The sequence below is a fragment of the Pan troglodytes genome, chromosome 6 (genome assembly GCF_028858775.2).
Source record: "Pan troglodytes isolate AG18354 chromosome 6, NHGRI_mPanTro3-v2.0_pri, whole genome shotgun sequence".
Lineage (NCBI taxonomy): Eukaryota > Metazoa > Chordata > Mammalia > Primates > Hominidae > Pan > Pan troglodytes.
In genome coordinates this window covers 66,437,511-66,460,822 of record NC_072404.2, presented here as the reverse complement: position 1 = coordinate 66,460,822, position 23,312 = coordinate 66,437,511, and positions in this window count along the sequence as shown.

The following is a 23,312-nucleotide window of genomic DNA, read 5'->3' as shown; positions in this document are numbered from 1 at the left end:
GTTGATTCCATTCCATTCCATTCCATTCCATTCCATTCCATTCCATTCCATTCCATTCCATTTGGGTTGATTCCATTCCATTCCATTCCAGTTGATTCCATTCAATTGCATTCCATTCCATTCCATTCCGGTTGATTTCATTCCATTCCATTCCATTCCATTCGGATTTATTGCATTCCATTCCATTCCATTCCATTCTATTCCATACGGTTTGATTCCATTCCATTCCATTCCATTCCATTCCATTCCATTCCATTCCACTCGGCTTGATAACATTCCAAGCCATTCCATTCCATTCCTTTCCATTCCGTCCCTTGCCGTTGCGTTACATTCCATTTCGGTTGATTCCATTCAAATGCGTTCCATTCCATTGCATTCCATTCGGGATGATTCCATTCCATTCCATTCCATTGCATTCCATTCCATTCCTTTCCATTCGGGTTTATTCCATTCCATTCCATTGCATTCCATTCCATTCCACTCCTTTCCAATCAATTCCATTCCATTCCATTCGGGTTGATTCCATTCCATTTCATTCAATTCCCTTCCATTCCATTCCATTCGGGTTGATTCCATTCCATTCCATTCCATTCCATTCCATTCCATTCCATTCCATTCTATTACATTCAGTTTGATTCCATTCCATTCCTCTACATTCCATTCATTTCCATTCCATTCCATTCTGGTTGATTCCATTCCATTCCATTCCCTTCTACTCCATTCCATTCCATTACATTAGGTTTGATTCCATTCTTTTCCATTCTATTCCATTCCATTCCATTCCATCCCATTCGGCTTCATTCCGTTCCATTCAATTCCATTCCATTCCGTTCCATTCCATTACATTCCATTCGGGTTGATTCCTTTCCATTTCATTGAATTCCATTCCATTCCATTCCATGGAATTCCATTCCATTCCATTCCATTCGAGTTGATTCAATTGCATTCCATTCCATTCCATTCCATTCCAGTTGATATCATTCCATTCCATTCCATTCCATCCATTCCATTACATTCGGGTTGACTCCTTTCCATTCCATTCCATTCCATTCCATTCCATTCCATTCCATTCGGTTAAAATCGGGTTGATTTCATTTGATTCCACTCCATTCCTTTCCATTCCCTTCCATTTCATTCCATTCCATTTCATTCGGGTTTATTCTACTCCATTCCATTCCATTCTTTCGGGTTTATTTCATTCCATTCAACTCCATTCCATTCCATTCCATTCGGTGTGATTCCATTCCCATCCATTCCATTCCATTACATTCGGGTTTATTCCACCCCATTCCATTCCATTCCATTCCATTCTATTCCATTCCATTCCATTCCATTCCATGCCATTCCATTACATTGGATACGGGTTGATTCCATTCCATTCCATTGCATTACATTCCTTTGGGTTTGATTGCATTCCATTCTATTCCATTCCATTCCGTTCCAATGGTTTGTGGTTGATTCCAATCCATTCCATTCCATTCCAATCCATTCCATTCCATTCCATTCCATTCCATTCCTTCCATTCCATTTGGGTTGAATCCATTCCATTCCATTCCATTCCATTCGGTTTGATTCCATTCCATTCCATTCCATTCCATTCCATTCCATTCGGTTTGATTCCTTTCCATTCCATTCCAATCCATTTTATTCCATTCCATTCCATTCGGGTTTATTCCATTCCATTGCATTCCATTCCATTCCATTCCTTTCCCTGCCATTCCATTGCATTCCTTTCCGGTTCATTCCATTACATTCCATTCCTTTCCATTCCATTCCATTCCATTCTTTGGGGTTATTTCCATTCTATTCCTTTCCATTCCATTCCATTCCATTGCATTCCATTCTATTCGGGTTGATTCCTTTCCATTCCATTCCATTCGATTCCATTCCATTCGGGTTGATTCCGTTCCGTTCCATTCCATTCCATTCCACTCCATTCCATTCCTTTCCATTCCTTTCGGGTTGAATCCACTCTATACCATTCCATTCCGTTCCATTCCATGCCATTCGATTACATTCCGTTCGTGATGATTCCATTCCTTTCCATTCCATTCCATTACTTTCGGCTTGTTTCCATACCATTCCATTCCATTCCATTCCATTCCATTCCATTCCATTCCACTCGGGTTGATTCCATTCCATTCCATTCCATTCCACTCCATTCCATTCCTTTCCGTTCCATTCCATTCCATTCGGTTTGATTCCACTCCTTTCCATTCCATTCCATTCTGGTTGATTCCAACCCATTCCACTCCATTCCATTCCTTCCCATTTCATTCCATTCGAGTTGATTCCATTCCATTACATTACATTCCATTCCGTTGGGATTGATTCCATTCCATTCCCTTCCATTCTATTCCATTCATTTCCATTCCATTCCTTTCTGTTGGATTCCATACCATTCCATTCCATTAGGTTTGATTCCATTCCATTCCCTTCCATTCCATTCCATTCGGGTTTATTCCATTCCATTCCATTGCATTAGTTTCCATTGTTTTCCATGCCATTCCATTACATTCCATTGGGGTTGATCCCATTCCTTTCCATTCCATTCCATTCCACTCCTTTGGGGTTGATTCCAATCCATTCCATTCCATTCCATTCCATTCCATTATATTCCTTTCCATTCCATTGCATTCCATGCGGATTGATTCCATTCCATTCCATTCCATTCCCTCCCATTCCATGGCATTCCATTAGGGTTGATTAGCATCCATTCCAATCCATTCCATTCCGTTCCATTCGGGTTGATTCCATTCCATTCCATTCCATTCCATTCGGGTTGATTCCATTCCATTCCATTCCTTTCCATTGCATTCCATTCGGCTTGATTCCATTCCTTTCACTTCCATTCCATTCCATTCCATTCCGGTTGATTCCATTCCATTGCATTCCATTCCATTCCATTCCACTCCATTCCATTCCATTCCATTCTATTCCATTCCATTCCATTCGGGTTGATTCCATTCCATTCCATTCCATTCCATTCCATTCCACTCCATTCCGTTGCATTCTATTTCATTCAGTTTGATTCCATTCCATTCCACTCCATTCAATTCCTTTCCATTCCATTCCATTCGGGTTGATTGCTTTCCATTGCATTCCATTCCATTCCAGTCCATTCCATTCCATTCCATTCAATTCTGGTTGATTCCCTTCCATTCCATTCGGCTTCATTCCATGCCATTCCATTTTTTTCCATTCCATTCCATTCCATTCCAGGTGATTACATTCCATTCCATTCCATTCCCTTCCATTCCATTCGGGTTGATTCCATTCCATTGCGTTCCACTCCGTTCCATTCCATTCCATTCCATTCCATTCGAGTTGATTCCATTGCATTCCATTGCATTCCATTCCATTCCAGTTTATTCCATTCCATTCCATTGCATTCCATTCGAGTTGATTCCGTTCCATTCCATTGGATTCCATTCCAGTTGATTCCATTCCATTCCATTCCATTCCATTCGAGTTGATTCCATTCCATTCCATTGCATTCCATTCCATTCCATTCCATTCCAGTTGATTCCATTCCGTTCCACTCCATTCCATTCAGGTTGATTCCATTCCATTCCATTCCATCTCATTCGGGTTGACTCCTTTCCATTCCATTCCATTCCGCTAAATTCGGGTTGATTCCATTTGAATCCATTCCATTCCGTTCCATTCCATTCCATTCGATTCTGGTTGATTCCATTATATTGGATTCCATTCCATTCCATTCAATTAGTGTTGATTCCATTCCATTGCATTCCATTATATTCCATTCCATTCCATTCCGTTCCATTCGGGTTGATTCCATTCCATTGCATTCCATTCCATTGCATGCCATTCCATTCTGGTTGATTCCGTTCCATTCCATTCCATTCGATTAATTTCCATTCCGTTCAGTTTGAATCCATTCAATTCCATTCCATTCCACTGCATTCAATTCCATTCCATTCGTGTTGATTCCATTCCATTCCATTCCATTCCATTCCATTCCTTTCCATTCTATTTCATTCAGTTTGATTCCATTCCATTCCATTTCATTCCATTCCATTCGGGTTGATTCCATTCCATTCCATTCCATTGCATTCCACTGCATTCGGCTTCATTCCATTCCATTGTATTCCTTTCCATTCCATTCCATTGCATTCCATTGCATTCGGGTTGATTCCATTCCATTCCATTCCATTTGATTCATTTTCATTCTATTCAGTTTGATTCCATTACATTCCATTCCACTGCATTCCATTCCATTCCATCCGAGTTGATTCCATTCCATTCCATTCCATTCCACTCCATTCCATTACATTCCATTCCATTCGGATTGAATCCATTCCATTCCATTCCATGCCATTCCATTCCTTTCCTTACGGTTTGATTCCATTCCATTCCATTCCATTCCACTCCATTCCATTCCATTCCATTCCATTCGGATTGAATCCATTCCATTCCATTCCATGCCATTCCATTCCTTTCCTTACGGTTCGATTCCATTCCATTCCATTCCATTCCATTCCATTCCATTCCATTCCGTTCCATTCTATTTCATTCAGTTTGATTCCATTCCATTCCACTCCATTCAATTCCTTTCCATTCCATTACATTCGGGTTGATAGCTTTCCATTGCATTCCATTCCATTCCAGTCCATTCCATTCCATTCCATTCCATTCTGGTTGATTCCCTTCCATTCCATTCCATTCCATTCGGCTTCATTCCATGCCATTCCATTCCATTCCATTCCAGGTGATTCCATTCCATTCCATTCCATTCCCTTCCATTCCATTCGGGTTGATTCCATTCCATTGCATTCCACTCCGTTCCATTCCATTCCATTCCATTCCATTCCATTCCATTTGAGTTGATTCCATTGCATTCCATTGCATTCCATTCCATTCCAGTTTATTCCATTCCATTCCATTGCATTCCATTCGAGTTGATTCCGTTCCATTCCATTGGATTCCATTCCAGTTGATTCCATTCCATTCCATTCGATTCCATTCCATTCCATTACATTCGGTTTGATTCCATTCCATTGCATTCCACTCCATTCCATTCCATTCCATTCCATTCCATTCCATTCCATTCCATTCGAGTTGATTTCATTCCATTCCATTCCATTCCATTCCATTCCATTCCATTCCATTCCATTCGGGATGACTGCTTTTCATTCCCTTCCATTCCGCTCCATTCGCCTTGATTCCATACCATTCCATTCCATTCCATTCCATTTGGGTTGATTGCATTCCATTCCACTCCATTCCATTCCATTCCATTTCATTCCATTCCATTCCATTCTGGTTGATTCCATACTATTCCATTCCATTCCATTTCATTCCATTCCATTAGGGTTGATTCCATTCCATTCCATTCCATTTCCTTCCATTCGGATTGGTTCCATTCCATGCCATTCCATTCCATTCCATTCCATTCGGCTTATTCCATTCCATTCCATTCCATTTCATTGCATTCCATTCCATTCGTGTTGATTCCATTCCATTCCATTCCATTCCATTCCATTCCATTCCATTCCAGTTGATTCCATTCCATTGCATTCCATTCCATTCCATTCCATTCCATTCCGGTTGATTCCATTCCATTCCATTCGGATTTATTGCATTCCATTCCATTCCATTCCATTGTATTTCTTACGGGTTGTTTCCATTCAATTCCATTCCATTCCATTGCATTCCATTCCATTCGGGTTGATTCCATTCCAAGCCATTCCATTCCATTCCATTCCATTCCATTCCATTCGGGTTGATTCCATTCCATTCCATTCCATTTCATTCCATTCCCGTTGATTCCACTCCATTCCATTCCATTCCATTCGGGTTGATTCCATTCCATTCCATTCCATTTGTTTCCATTCCATTCCATTCAAGTTGATTCCATTCCATTCCATTCCATTCCATTCCATTCCATTCCATTCCTTTCAGGTTGATTGCATTCCATTCCACTCCATTCCATTCCATTCCATTCCATTCCATTCCATTCCATTCGGGTTGATTCCCTCCCATTCCATTCCATTCCTTTCCATTCCATTCCATTCGGGATGATTGCTTTCCGTTCCATTCCATTCCGCTCCATTGGCCTTGATTCCATACGATTCCATTCCATTCCATTCCATTCGGGTTGCTTTCATTCCATTCCATTTCATTCCATTCCATGACATTCCATTCCAATCCATTCGGATTGATTCCATACTGTTCCATTCTATTCCATTCCATTCCATTCGGGTTGATTCCATTACATTCCATTCCTTTTCCTTCCATTCGGGTTGATTCCATTCCATGCCATTCCATTCCATTCTATTCCATTCGGGTTTATTCCATTCCATTCCATTCCATTTCAATCCATTCCATTCCATTCGTGTTGATTCCATTCCATTCCATTCCATTCCATTCCATTCCATTCCATTCCATTCCATTCCATTCCATTCCATTTGGGTTGATTCCATTCCATTCCATTCCAGTTGATTCCATTCAATTGCATTCCATTCCATTCCATTCCGGTTGATTTCATTCCATTCCATTCCATTCCATTCCATTCCATTCGGATTTATTGCATTCCATTCCATTCCATTCCATTCTATTCCATACGGTTTGATTCCATTCCATTCCATTCCATTCCATTCCATTCCATTCCATTCCACTCGGCTTGATAACATTCCAAGCCATTCCATTCCATTCCATTCCTTTCCATTCCGTCCCTTGCCGTTCCGTTACATTCCATTTCGATTGATTCCATTCAAATGCGTTCCATTCCATTGCATTCCATTCGGGATGATTCCATTCCATTCCATTCCATTGCATTCCATTCCATTCCTTTCCATTCGGGTTTATTCCATTCCATTCCATTGCATTCCATTCCATTCCACTCCTTTCCAATCAATTCCATTCCATTCCATTCGGGTTGATTCCATTCCATTTCATTCAATTCCCTTCCATTCCATTCCATTCGGGTTGATTCCATTCCATTCCATTCCATTCCATTCTATTACATTCAGTTTGATTCCATTCCATTCCTCTACATTCCATTCATTTCCATTCCATTCCATTCTGGTTGATTCCATTCCATTCCATTCCCTTCTACTCCATTCCATTCCATTACATTAGGTTTGATTCCATTCTTTTCCATTCTATTCCATTCCATTCCATTCCATCCCATTCGGCTTCATTCCGTTCCATTCAATTCCATTCCATTCCGTTCCATTCCATTACATTCCATTCGGGTTGATTCCTTTCCATTTCATTGAATTCCATTCCATTCCATTCCATGGAATTCCATTCCATTCCATTCCATTCGAGTTGATTCAATTGCATTCCATTCCATTCCATTCCATTCCAGTTGATATCATTCCATTCCATTCCATCCATTCCATTACATTCGGGTTGACTCCTTTCCATTCCATTCCATTCCATTCCATTCCATTCCATTCGGTTAAAATCGGGTTGATTTCATTTGATTCCACTCCATTCCTTTCCATTCCCTTCCATTTCATTCCATTCCATTTCATTCGGGTTTATTCTATTCCATTCCATTCCATTCTTTCGGGTTTATTTCATTCCATTCAACTCCATTCCATTCCATTCCATTCGGTGTGATTCCATTCCCATCCATTCCATTCCATTACATTCGGGTTTATTCCACCCCATTCCATTCCATTCCATTCTATTCCCTTCCATTCCATTCCATTCCATGCCATTCCATTACATTGGATACGGGTTGATTCCATTCCATTCCATTGCATTACATTCCTTTGGGTTTGATTGCATTCCATTCTATTCCATTCCATTCCGTTCCAATGGTTTGTGGTTGATTCCAATCCATTCCATTCCATTCCAATCCATTCCATTCCATTCCATTCCATTCCTTCCATTCCATTTGGGTTGAATCCATTCCATTCCATTCCATTCCATTCGGTTTGATTCCATTCCATTCCATTCCATTCCATTCCATTCCATTCCATTCGGTTTGATTCCTTTCCATTCCATTCCATTCCATTTTATTCCATTCCATTCCATTCGGGTTTATTCCATTCCATTGCATTCCATTCCATTCCATTCCTTTCCCTGCCATTCCATTGCATTCCTTTCCGGTTCATTCCATTACATTCCATTCCTTTCCATTCCATTCCATTCCATTCTTTGGGGTTATTTCCATTCTATTCCTTTCCATTCCATTCCATTCCATTGCATTCCATTCTATTCGGGTTGATTCCTTTCCATTCCATTCCATTCGATTCCATTCCATTCGGGTTGATTCCGTTCCGTTCCATTCCATTCCATTCCACTCCATTCCATTCCTTTCCATTCCTTTCGGGTTGAATCCACTCTATACCATTCCATTCCGTTCCATTCCATGCCATTCGATTACATTCCGTTCGTGTTGATTCCATTCCTTTCCATTCCATTCCATTCCTTTCGGCTTGTTTCCATACCATTCCATTCCATTCCATTCCATTCCATTCCACTCGGGTTGATTCCATTCCATTCCATTCCATTCCACTCCATTCCATTCCTTTCCGTTCCATTCCATTCCATTCGGTTTGATTCCACTCCTTTCCATTCCATTCCATTCTGGTTGATTCCATCCCATTCCACTCCATTCCATTCCTTCCCATTTCATTCCATTCGAGTTGATTCCATTACATTACATTACATTACATTCCGTTGGGATTGATTCCATTCCATTCCCTTCCATTCTATTCCATTCATTTCCATTCCATTCCTTTCTGTTGGATTCCATACCATTCCATTCCATTCCATTCCATTCGGTTTGATTCCATTCCATTCCCTTCCATTCCATTCCATTCGGGTTTATTCCATTCCATTCCATTGCATTAGTTTCCATTGTTTTCCATGCCATTCCATTACATTCCATTGGGGTTGATCCCATTCCTTTCCATTCCATTCCATTCCACTCCTTTGGGGTTGATTCCAATCCATTCCATTCCATTCCATTCCATTCCATTCCATTATATTCCTTTCCATTCCATTGCATTCCATGCGGATTGATTCCATTCCATTCCATTCCATTCCCTCCCATTCCATGGCATTCCATTAAGGTTGATTAGCATCCATTCCAATCCATTCCATTCCGTTCCATTCGGGTTGATTCCATTCCATTCCATTCCATTCCATTCGGGTTGATTCCATTCCATTCCATTCCTTTCCATTGCATTCCATTCGGCTTGATTCCATTCCTTTCACTTCCATTCCATTCCATTCCATTCCGGTTGATTCCATTCCATTGCATTCCATTCCATTCCATTCCACTCCATTCCATTCCATTCCATTCTATTCCATTCCATTCCATTCGGGTTGATTCCATTCCATTCCATTCCATTCCATTCCATTCCACTCCATTCCGTTGCATTCTATTTCATTCAGTTTGATTCCATTCCATTCCACTCCATTCAATTCCTTTCCATTCCATTCCATTCGGGTTGATTGCTTTCCATTGCATTCCATTCCATTCCAGTCCATTCCATTCCATTCCATTCAATTCTGGTTGATTCCCTTCCATTCCATTCCATTCCATTCGGCTTCATTCCATGCCATTCCATTTTTTTCCATTCCATTCCATTCCATTCCAGGTGATTACATGCCATTCCATTCCATTCCCTTCCATTCCATTCGGGTTGATTCCATTCCATTGCGTTCCACTCCGTTCCATTCCATTCCATTCCATTCCATTCCATTCGAGTTGATTCCATCGCATTCCATTGCATTCCATTCCATTCCAGTTTATTCCATTCCATTCCATTGCATTCCATTCGAGTTGATTCCGTTCCATTCCATTGGATTCCATTCCAGTTGATTCCATTCCATTCCATTCCATTCCATTCGAGTTGATTCCATTCCATTCCATTGCATTCCATTCCATTCCATTCCATTCCAGTTGATTCCATTCCGTTCCACTCCATTCCATTCAGGTTGATTCCATTCCATTCCATTCCATCTCATTCGGGTTGACTCCTTTCCATTCCATTCCATTCCGCTAAATTCGGGTTGATTCCATTTGAATCCATTCCATTCCGTTCCATTCCATTCCATTCGATTCTGGTTGATTCCATTATATTGGATTCCATTCCATTCCATTCAATTAGTGTTGATTCCATTCCATTGCATTCCATTATATTCCATTCCATTCCATTCCGTTCCATTCCATTCGGGTTGATTCCATTCCATTGCATTCCATTCCATTGCATGCCATTCCATTCTGGTTGATTCCGTTCCATTCCATTCCATTCGATTAATTTCCATTCCGTTCAGTTTGAATCCATTCAATTCCATTCCATTCCACTGCATTCAATTCCATTCCATTCGTGTTGATTCCATTCCATTCCATTCCATTCCATTCCTTTCCATTCTATTTCATTCAGTTTGATTCCATTCCATTCCATTTCATTCCATTCCATTCGGGTTGATTCCATTCCATTCCATTCCATTGCATTCCAATGCATTCGGCTTCATTCCATTCCATTGTATTCCTTTCCATTCCATTCCATTGCATTCCATTGCATTCGGGTTGATTCCATTCCATTCCATTCCATTTGATTCATTTTCATTCTATTCAGTTTGATTCCATTACATTCCATTCCACTGCATTCCATTCCATTCCATCCGAGTTGATTCCATTCCATTCCATTCCATTCCACTCCATTCCATTACATTCCATTCCATTCGGATTGAATCCATTCCATTCCATTCCATGCCATTCCATTCCTTTCCTTACGGTTTGATTCCATTCCATTCCATTCCATTCCACTCCATTCCATTCCATTCCATTCGGATTGAATCCATTCCATTCCATTCCATGCCATTCCATTCCTTTCCTTACGGTTCGATTCCATTCCATTCCATTCCATTCCATTCCATTCCATTCCGTTCCATTCTATTTCATTCAGTTTGATTCCATTCCATTCCACTCCATTCAATTCCTTTCCATTCCATTACATTCGGGTTGATAGCTTTCCATTGCATTCCATTCCATTCCAGTCCATTCCATTCCATTCCATTCAATTCTGGTTGATTCCCTTCCATTCCATTCCATTCCATTCGGCTTCATTCCATGCCATTCCATTCCATTCCATTCCATTCCATTCCATTCCATTCCATTCCAGGTGATTCCATTCCATTCCATTCCCTTCCCTTCCATTCCATTCGGGTTGATTCCATTCCATTGCATTCCACTCCGTTCCATTCCATTCCATTCCATTCCATTCCATTTGAGTTGATTCCATTGCATTCCATTGCATTCCATTCCATTCCAGTTTATTCCATTCCATTCCATTGCATTCCATTCGAGTTGATTCCGTTCCATTCCATTGGATTCCATTCCAGTTGATTCCATTCCATTCCATTCCATTCCATTCCATTCCATTACATTCGGTTAGATTCCATTCCATTGCATTCCACTCCATTCCATTCCATTCCATTCCATTCCATTCCATTCCATTCGAGTTGATTTCATTCCATTCCATTCCATTCCATTCCATTCCATTCGGGATGACTGCTTTTCATTCCCTTCCATTCCGCTCCATTCGCCTTGATTCCATACCATTCCATTCCATTCCATTCCATTCGGGTTGATTGCATTCCATTCCACTCCATTCCATTCCATTCCATTTCATTCCATTCCATTCCATTCTGGTTGATTCCATACTATTCCATTCCATTCCATTTCATTCCATTCCATTAGGGTTGATTCCATTCCATTCCATTCCATTTCCTTCCATTCGGATTGATTCCATTCCATGCCATTCCATTCCATTCCATTCCATTCGGGCTTATTCCATTCCATTCCATTCCATTTCATTGCATTCCATTCCATTCGTGTTGATTCCATTCCATTCCATTCCATTCCATTCCATTCCATTCCAGTTGATTCCATTCCATTGCATTCCATTCCATTCCATTCCATTCCATTCCGGTTGATTCCATTCCATTCCATTCGGATTTATTGCATTCCATTCCATTCCATTCCATTGTATTTCTTACGGGTTGTTTCCATTCAATTCCATTCCATTCCATTGCATTCCATTCCATTCGGGTTGATTCCATTCCAAGCCATTCCATTCCATTCCATTCCATTCCATTCCATTCCATTCGGGTTGATTCCATTCCATTCCATTCCATTTCATTCCATTCCCGTTGATTCCACTCCATTCCATTCCATTCCATTCGGGTTGATTCCATTCCATTCCATTCCATTTGTTTCCATTCCATTCCATTCAAGTTGATTCCATTCCATTCCATTCCATTCCATTCCATTCCTTTCAGGTTGATTACATTCCATTCCACTCCATTCCATTCCATTCCACTCCATTCCATTCCATTCCATTCTATTCCATTCCATTCCATTCGGGTTGATTCCATTCCATTCCATTCCATTCCATTCCATTCCACTCCATTCCGTTGCATTCTATTTCATTCAGTTTGATTCCATTCCATTCCACTCCATTCAATTCCTTTCCATTCCATTCCATTCGGGTTGATTGCTTTCCATTGCATTCCATTCCATTCCAGTCCATTCCATTCCATTCCATTCAATTCTGGTTGATTCCCTTCCATTCCATTCCATTCCATTCGGCTTCATTCCATGCCATTCCATTTTTTTCCATTCCATTCCATTCCATTCCAGGTGATTACATGCCATTCCATTCCATTCCCTTCCATTCCATTCGGGTTGATTCCATTCCATTGCGTTCCACTCCGTTCCATTCCATTCCATTCCATTCCATTCCATTCGAGTTGATTCCATCGCATTCCATTGCATTCCATTCCATTCCAGTTTATTCCATTCCATTCCATTGCATTCCATTCGAGTTGATTCCGTTCCATTCCATTGGATTCCATTCCAGTTGATTCCATTCCATTCCATTCCATTCCATTCGAGTTGATTCCATTCCATTCCATTGCATTCCATTCCATTCCATTCCATTCCAGTTGATTCCATTCCGTTCCACTCCATTCCATTCAGGTTGATTCCATTCCATTCCATTCCATCTCATTCGGGTTGACTCCTTTCCATTCCATTCCATTCCGCTAAATTCGGGTTGATTCCATTTGAATCCATTCCATTCCGTTCCATTCCATTCCATTCGATTCTGGTTGATTCCATTATATTGGATTCCATTCCATTCCATTCAATTAGTGTTGATTCCATTCCATTGCATTCCATTATATTCCATTCCATTCCATTCCGTTCCATTCCATTCGGGTTGATTCCATTCCATTGCATTCCATTCCATTGCATGCCATTCCATTCTGGTTGATTCCGTTCCATTCCATTCCATTCGATTAATTTCCATTCCGTTCAGTTTGAATCCATTCAATTCCATTCCATTCCACTGCATTCAATTCCATTCCATTCGTGTTGATTCCATTCCATTCCATTCCATTCCATTCCTTTCCATTCTATTTCATTCAGTTTGATTCCATTCCATTCCATTTCATTCCATTCCATTCGGGTTGATTCCATTCCATTCCATTCCATTGCATTCCACTGCATTCGGCTTCATTCCATTCCATTGTATTCCTTTCCATTCCATTCCATTGCATTCCATTGCATTCGGGTTGATTCCATTCCATTCCATTCCATTTGATTCATTTTCATTCTATTCAGTTTGATTCCATTACATTCCATTCCACTGCATTCCATTCCATTCCATCCGAGTTGATTCCATTCCATTCCATTCCATTCCACTCCATTCCATTACATTCCATTCCATTCGGATTGAATCCATTCCATTCCATTCCATGCCATTCCATTCCTTTCCTTACGGTTTGATTCCATTCCATTCCATTCCATTCCACTCCATTCCATTCCATTCCATTCGGATTGAATCCATTCCATTCCATTCCATGCCATTCCATTCCTTTCCTTACGGTTCGATTCCATTCCATTCCATTCCATTCCATTCCATTCCATTCCGTTCCATTCTATTTCATTCAGTTTGATTCCATTCCATTCCACTCCATTCAATTCCTTTCCATTCCATTACATTCGGGTTGATAGCTTTCCATTGCATTCCATTCCATTCCAGTCCATTCCATTCCATTCCATTCAATTCTGGTTGATTCCCTTCCATTCCATTCCATTCCATTCGGCTTCATTCCATGCCATTCCATTCCATTCCATTCCATTCCATTCCATTCCATTCCAGGTGATTCCATTCCATTCCATTCCCTTCCCTTCCATTCCATTCGGGTTGATTCCATTCCATTGCATTCCACTCCGTTCCATTCCATTCCATTCCATTCCATTCCATTTGAGTTGATTCCATTGCATTCCATTGCATTCCATTCCATTCCAGTTTATTCCATTCCATTCCATTGCATTCCATTCGAGTTGATTCCGTTCCATTCCATTGGATTCCATTCCAGTTGATTCCATTCCATTCCATTCCATTCCATTCCAGTGCATTCCATTACATTTCACTCGGGTTGATTCCATTCCATTCCATTCTATTCCATTCCATTCCATTCCACTCCAGTTTATTCCATTCCATTCCATTAGATTCCATTTCCCTCAAGTTGATTCCATTCTATTCCTTTCCATTCCATTCCATTCCATTCCATTCCATTCCATTCCATTCCATTCCCTTCCATTCCACGCAGGTTGATTCCATTCTATTCCATTCCATTCCATTCCATTCCATTCCATTCCTTTCCTTTTCATTCCTCTCGTGTTGACTCCATTCCATTCGATTCCGTTCCATTCTATTCCATTCCATTCCGGTCCAGTCCAGTCCATTCCATTACATTCCACTCGGGTTGATTCCATTCCATTCCATTCTATACCATTTCATTCCATTCCACTCCAGTTTATTCTATTCCATTCCATTAGATTCCATTTCCCTCAAGTTGATTCCATTCTATTCCATTCCATTCCATTCCATTCCACTCAGGTTGATTCCATTCTCTTCCATTCCATTCCATTCCATTTCTTTCCACTCCATTCCATTCCATTCCACTCCATTCCATTCCAGTCCTTTCCATTCCCTTCCATTCTGGTTGATTCCATTCCATTCCACTCTATTCAATTCCATTCCTTTCCACTCTGGTTGATTCCATTCCATACCATTGCATTCCATTCCACTTGGGTTGATTCCACTTCATTCCATTCCATTCCACTCAGGCTGATTAGATTCCATTCCATTCCATTGCATTCCAATCCAATTCATTCCTATCCACTCTAGTTGATTCTATTCCTTTCCATTCCATTTCACTGCATTCCTTCCCATTCCATTCTGCTCAGGTTGTTTCCATTCCTTTCCTTTCCATTCCACTCTATTCCATTCCATTCCGTTCCACTTGGCATTATTCCATTGCATTCCATTCCATTCCATTTCATTCCATTCCATTCCATTACATTCCATTCCATTACATTCGGGAGGATTCCATTCCATTCCATTGCGTTCCATTCCACTCCATTCCATTGTAGTTGTTTCCATTCCATTCCATTCCATTCTATCCCATTCAGTTTGATTCCCTTCCATTCCACTCCATTCCGTTCCTTTCCCTTCCATTCCATTCGGGTTGATTCCATTCCGTTCCATTCCTTTCCATTCCATTCCACTCGGGTTGATTCCATTCCATTCCATTCCATTCCATTAAATTCCATTCCATTCGGTTTCATTCCATTCCATTCAATTCCATTCCAATCCATTCCATTCCATTCCATTCCGTTCCATTCCATTCCATTCCATTCCGGTTGATTGCATTCCATTCCATTCCATGCCATTCGGGTTGATTCCATTCCATTCCACTCCATTTCATTCCATTTCATTACATTCGGGTTGATTCCATTCCATTTCTTTCCGTTCCATTCCATTCCTTTCCATTCTGTTCCATTCAGTTTGATACCATTCCATTCCACTCCATTCCATACCTTTCCATTCCATTCCATTCGTGTTGATTACGTTCCATTCCATTCTATTACATTCCATTCCATTTCATTCCGTTCATGTTGATTCCATTCCATTGCATTCCATTCCGTTCCACTCCATTCCATTCCATTCCATTCGGGTTGTTTCCATTCCATTCCATTCCAATGCATTCCATTCCATTAGGGTTGATTCCTTTCCATTCCATTCCATTCCATTCATTTCCACTCCGTTCCACTCCATTCCTTTCCATTCCATACCATTCGGTTTCATTCCATTCCATTCCATTCCATTCCGTTCCATTACATTCCATTCAATTCGGGTTGATTCCATTCCATTCCATTCCATTCCATTCCATTCCATTAAATTCGGGTTCGTTCCATTCCAATCAATTCCATTCCATTCCATTCCATTCCATTCTATTTGACTGCATTCCATTTCATTCCATTCCACTCCATTCCATTCCATTCCATTCCATTCCTTACCATTCGGGTTTATTCCATTGCATTCCATTCCATTCCATTTCATTACATTCGGTTTGATTCCTTTCCATTCCATTGCATTGCATTCCATTCCATTCCATTCCATTCAGGTTGACTCCATTCCATTGCAATGCATTCCATTCGGTTCCATTCAATTCCATTCCATTCCCCTCCATTTTTTTTGGTTGATTCCATTCCATTCCATTACATTCCATTCCATTAGTGTTGATTCCATTCCTTTGCATTTCATTCCATTACATTCCATTCAATTCCATTCCGGTCGATTCCATTCCATTCCATTCTATTGCATTCCATTGCATTCGTGTTGATTCCATTCCATTCCATTCCATTCCATTCCATTCCATTCCATTCCATGCAGGTTTGTTCCATTCCGTTCCATTCCTTTCCATTCCAATTCTTTTGGGTTGATTCCGTTACATTTCATTCCATTCCATTCGGGTTGATTCCATTCCATTCTATTCCATTCCATTCCATTCCATTCAATTATATTCCATTCCATTCCATTCCATTCCATTCCATTCCATTATATTCGGGTTGATTCCATTCCATTCCATTGCGTTCCATTCCATTCCATTCCATTGGACTTGATTCCATTCCATTCCATTCCTTTCCATTCTATTCCATTCAGTTTTATTCCCTTCCATTCCACTCCATTCTGTTCCGTTCCCTTCCATTCCATTCGGGTTGATTCCGTTCCGTTCCATTCCATTCCATTTCATTCCACTCGGGTTGATTCCATTCCATTCCATTCCTTTCCATTCCATTCCATTAAACTCCATTCGGTTTCATTCCATTGCATTCCATTCCATTCCATTCCATTCCACTCGGTTTCATTCCATTCCATTCCATTCCTTTCAGGTTGACTGCATGCCATTCCATTCCATTCCATTCCATTCCATTCCATTGCATTCCATTCCCGTTGATTCCATTAAATTCCATTCCATTCCATTCCATTCCATTCCATTCCATTCCATTCCATTCCATTGCATTCCATTCCATTCGGGTTGATTCCATTCTATTCCATTCCATTCCATTCCATTCATTTTCATTCTATTCAGGTTGATTCCATTCCATTCCATTCCATTCCATTCCATGCAGGTTTTTTCCATTCCGTTCCATTCCTTTCCATTCCATTCCATTTGGGTTGATTCCGTTACATTTCATTCCATTCCATTCGGGTTGATTCCATTCCAATCAGTTCCATTCCATTCCATTCCATTCCTTTCCTTTTCATTCCTCTCGTGTTGACTCCATTCCATTCGATTCCGTTCCATTCTATTCCATTCCATTCCGGTCCAGTCCAGTCCATTCCATTACATTCCACTCGGGTTGATTCCATTCCATTCCATTCTATACCATTTCATTCCATTCCACTCCAGTTTATTCCATTCCATTCCATTAGATTCCATTTCCCTCAAGTTGATTCCATTCTATTCCATTCCATTCCATTCCATTCCACTCAGGTTGATTCCATTCTCTTCCATTCCATTCCATTCCATTTCTTTCCACTCCATTCCATTCCATTCCACTCCATTCCATTCCAGTCCTTTCCATTCCCTTCCATTCTGGTTGATTCCATTCCATTCCACTCTATTCAATTCCATTCCTTTCCACTCTGGTTGATTCCATTCCATTCCATTGCATTCCATTCCACTTGGGTTGATTCCACTTCATTCCATTCCATTCCACACAGGCTGATTAGATTCCATTCCATTCCATTGCATTCCAATCCAATTCATTCCTATCCACTCTAGTTGATTCTATTCCTTTCCATTCCATTTCACTGCATTCCTTCCCATTCCATTCTGCTCAGGTTGTTTCCATTCCTTTCCTTTCCATTCCACTCTATTCCATTCCATTCCGTTCCACTTGGCATTATTCCATTGCATTCCATTCCATTCCATTCCATTACATTCCATTCCATTACATTCCATTCCATTACATTCGGGAGGATTCCATTCCATTCCATTGCGTTCCATTCCACTCCATTCCATTGTAGTTGTTTCCATTCCATTCCATTCCATTCTATCCCTTTCAGTTTGATTCCCTTCCATTCCACTCCATTCCGTTCCTTTCCCTTCCATTCCATTCGGGTTGATTCCATTCCGTTCCATTCCTTTCCATTCCATTCCACTCGGGTTGATTCCATTCCATTCCATTCCATTCCATTCCAGTAAATTCCATTCCATTCGGTTTCATTCCATTCCATTCAATTCCATTCCAATCCATTCCATTCCATTCCATTCCGTTCCATTCCATTCCATTCCATTCCGGTTGATTGCATTCCATTCCATTCCATGCCATTCGGGTTGATTCCATTCCATTCCACTCCATTTCATTCCATTTCATTACATTCGGGTTGATTCCATTCCATTTCTTTCCGTTCCATTCCATTCCTTTCCATTCTATTCCATTCAGTTTGATACCATTCCATTCCACTCCATTCCATACCTTTCCATTGCATTCCATTCGTGTTGATTACGTTCCATTCCATTCTATTACATTCCATTCCATTTCATTCCATTCATGTTGATTCCATTCCATTGCATTCCATTCCGTTCCACTCCATTCCATTCCATTCCATTCGGGTTGTTTCCATTCCATTCCATTCCAATGCATTCCATTCCATTAGGGTTGATTCCTTTCCATTCCATTCCATTCCATTCATTTCCACTCCGTTCCACTCCATTCCTTCCCATTCCATACCATTCGGTTTCATTCCATTCCATTTCATTCCATTCCGTTCCATTACATTCCATTCCATTCGGGTTGATTCCATTCCATTCCATTCCATTCTATTCCATTCCATTAAATTCGGGTTCGTTCCATTCCAATCAATTCCATTCCACTCCATTCCATTCCATTCCATTCCATTCCTTACCATTCGGGTTTATTCCATTGCATTCCATTCCATTCCATTTCATTACATTCGGTTTGATTCCTTTCCATTCCATTGCATTGCATTCCATTCCATTCCATTCCATTCAGGTTGACTCCATTCCATTGCAATGCATTCCATTCGGTTCCATTCAATTCCATTCCATTCCCCTCCATTTTTTTTGGTTGATTCCATTCCATTCCATTACATTCCATTCCATTAGTGTTGATTCCATTCCTTTGCATTTCATTCCATTACATTCCATTCAATTCCATTCCGGTCGATTCCATTCCATTCCATTCTATTGCATTCCATTGCATTCGTGTTGATTCCATTCCATTCCATTCCATTCCATTCCATTCCATTCCATTCCATTCCATGCAGGTTTGTTCCATTCCGTTCCATTCCTTTCCATTCCATTCCATTTGGGTTGATTCCGTTACATTTCATTCCATTCCATTCGGGTTGATTCCATTCCATTCTATTCCATTCCATTCAATTATATTCCATTCCATTCCATTCCATTCCATTCCATTCCATTCCATTCCATTCCATTCCATTATATTCGGGTTGATTCCATTCCATTCCATTGCGTTCCATTCCATTCCATTCCATTGGACTTGATTCCATTCCATTCCATTCCTTTCCATTCTATTCCATTCAGTTTTATTCCCTTCCATTCCACTCCATTCTGTTCCGTTCCCTTCCATTCCATTCGGGTTGAGTCCGTTCCGTTCCATTCCATTCCATTTCATTCCACTCGGGTTGATTCCATTCCATTCCATTCCTTTCCATTCCATTCCATTAAACTCCATTCGGTTTCATTCCATTGCATTCCATTCCATTCCATTCCATTCCACTCGGTTTCATTCCATTCCATTCCATTCCTTTCAGGTTGACTGCATGCCATTCCATTCCATTCCATTCCATTCCATTGCATTCCATTCCCGTTGATTCCATTAAATTCCATTCCATTCCATTCCATTCCATTCCATTCCATTCCATTCCATTCCATTGCATTCCATTCCATTCGGGTTGATTCCATTCTATTCCATTCCATTCCATTCCATTCATTTTCATTCTATTCAGGTTGATTCCATTCCATTCCATTCCATTCCATTCCATTCCATGCAGGTTTTTTCCATTCCGTTCCATTCCTTTCCATTCCATTCCATTTGGGTTGATTCCGTTACAATTCATTCCATTCCATTCCATTCGGGTTGATTCCATTCCAAACAATTCCATTCCATTCCATTCCATTCAATTCCATTCCATTCCATTACATTACATTACATTACATTCAAGTTGATTCCATTCCATTCCATTGCGTTCCATTCCATTCCAGTCCATTGGAGTTGATTCCATTCCATTCCATTCAATTCCATGCAGGTTTTTTCCATTCCATTCCATTCCTTTCCATTCCATTCCATGCAGGTTGATTCCGTTACATTTCATTCCATTCCATTCCATTCCATTCCGTTCAATTCCATTCCTTTACATTCCATTCGGTTTGACTCCATTCCATTCTATTGCGTTCCATTCGATGCCATTCCATTGGAGTTGATTCCATTCCATTCCATTCCACTCCATTCCATTGCATTCCATTCAGTTTGATTCCCTTCCAATCCACTCCATTCCCTTCCTTTCCGTTCCATTCCATTCGGGTTGATTCCGATCCATTCCATTGCATTCCATTCCATTCCATTCCACTCAGGTTCATTCCATTCCATTCCATTCCAGTCCATTCGGGTTCATTCCATTCCATTCAATTCCATTCCAATCCATTCCATTCCATTCCGTTCCATTTGGGTTGATTGTATTCCATTCCGTTCCGTTCCGTTCCATTCCATTCCATTCCATTCCATTCCATTCCATTCCATTCCATTCCATTCTATTCGGGTTGATTCCATTCCATTGGAATGCATTCCATTCCATTCCATTCCATTCCATTTCATTCCATTCCAATCCATTCCTTTCCATACCATTCGTGTTGATTCCGTTTCATTCCATTCCATACCATTCCATTCCATTCCTTTCCATTCCTTTCCATTCGGATTGATTCAATTGCATTCCATTCCATTCCATTCCATTCGCGTTGATTCCATACCATTCCATTGTGGTTTAATCCATTCATTCCATCCCATTCCATTCCATTCCATTCCATTCCATTCCATTCCATTCCTTTCCATTCAGGTTGATTCCATTCCATTCCATTCCACTCGGGTTTACTCCATTCCATTCCATTCCATTCCATTCCTTTCCATTCGCGTTGATTCCATTCCATTCCATTCCATTACCTTCCATTCCTTTCCATTCAGTTTGATTCCATTCCATTCCATTCCATTCGGGTTTACTCCATTCCATTCCATTCCATTCCTTTCCATTCGTGTTGATTCAATTCCATTCCATTCCATTCCATTCCATTCCATTCCTTTCCATTCTGGTTGATTCCATTCCATTCCATTCCATTCGGTTTTACTCCATTCCATTCCATTCCATTCCTTTCCATTCGCGTTGATTCCATTCCATTCCATTCCATTCCAGTGGGGTTTTTTCCATTCCATTCCATTCCATTCCATTCCATTCCATTCCATTCCATTCCATTCCACTGCATTCCATCCGGGTTGACTCCATTCCATTCCATTCCATTGTATTCGGGTTTATTCCATTCGATTCCATTCCATTTCATTCCATTCCATTCCATTCCATTCCATTCGCTTTGACTGCATTCCAATCCAATCAATTCCATTTGGGTTTATTCCATTCCATTCCATTCCATTCCTTTCCATTCCATTCCATTAAATTCCATTCGGTTTCATTCCATTCCATTTCATTCCATTCCATTGCATTCCATTCCATTCTATTCCAAGCCATTCCATTTCATTCCATTAGGGTTCATTCCATTCCATTCCATTCCATTCCATTCCATTCCATTCCGTTCCATTCCTTTCCATTTGGTCTGATTCCATTCCATTCCATTCAGGTTGATTCCATTCCATTGCACTCTATTTCATTCTATTCCATTTGGTTTGATTCGATTCCATTCCATTCTATTCTATTCTATTCCATTCCATTTGGGTTTATTCGTTTCCATTCCACTCCATTCCATTCCTTTCCATTCCATTCTATTTGGGTTGATTCCATTCCATTCCATTCCATTCCATTCCATTCCATTCCATTCCATTCTGCTTCATTCCATTCCATTCCATTCCATTCCATTCCAGTCCTTTTCAATCCATTCGGGTTGATTCCATTCCATTCCTTTGCGTTCCTTTCCATTCCATTCCATTGGAGTTGACTCCATTCCATTAAATTCCATGCCATTCCATTCTGGTTGATTCCATTCCATTCCATTCCATTCCATTCCATTCGCTTTGATTCCATTCCATTCCTTTCCATTCCATTCGGTTTTATTCCTTTCCATTCCATTCCATTACATTCATTTCCACTGCATTCTTCTCCATTTCTTTCCATTCCATTCCATTCGCGTTCATTCCGTTCCATTCCATTCCATTCCATTCCATTCGTGTTGATTCAAATCCATTCCATTCCATTCCATTGAATTCCATTGCATTAAATTCGGTTTCATTCCATTCCAAACATTTCCATTCACTTCGATTGCATTCCATTCCTTTCAGGTTAATTCAATTCCATTCCATTCCAATCGATTCATTTCCATTCCATTCAGGTTGATTCCATTCCTTTCCATTCCATTCCACTGCATTCCATTCCATTCCATTCGGGTTGATTCCATTCCATTCCATTCCATTCCATTGCATTCCATTCCATTCGGCTTCATTCCATTCCATTCAATTCTATTCCATTCGGTTCCATTCCATTAAATTCTATTTGGGTTGATTCCATTCAAATGCATTCCATTCCATTGTATTCCATTCGGCATGATTCCATTCCATTCCATTCCTTTCCATTCCATTCCATTCCATTCGTTTTCATTCCACTCCGTTCCATTGTAATCCATTCCTTTCCCTTCCATAGGGTTTATTCCACTCCATTCCATTGCACACAATTCCGTTCGATTCTTTTCCA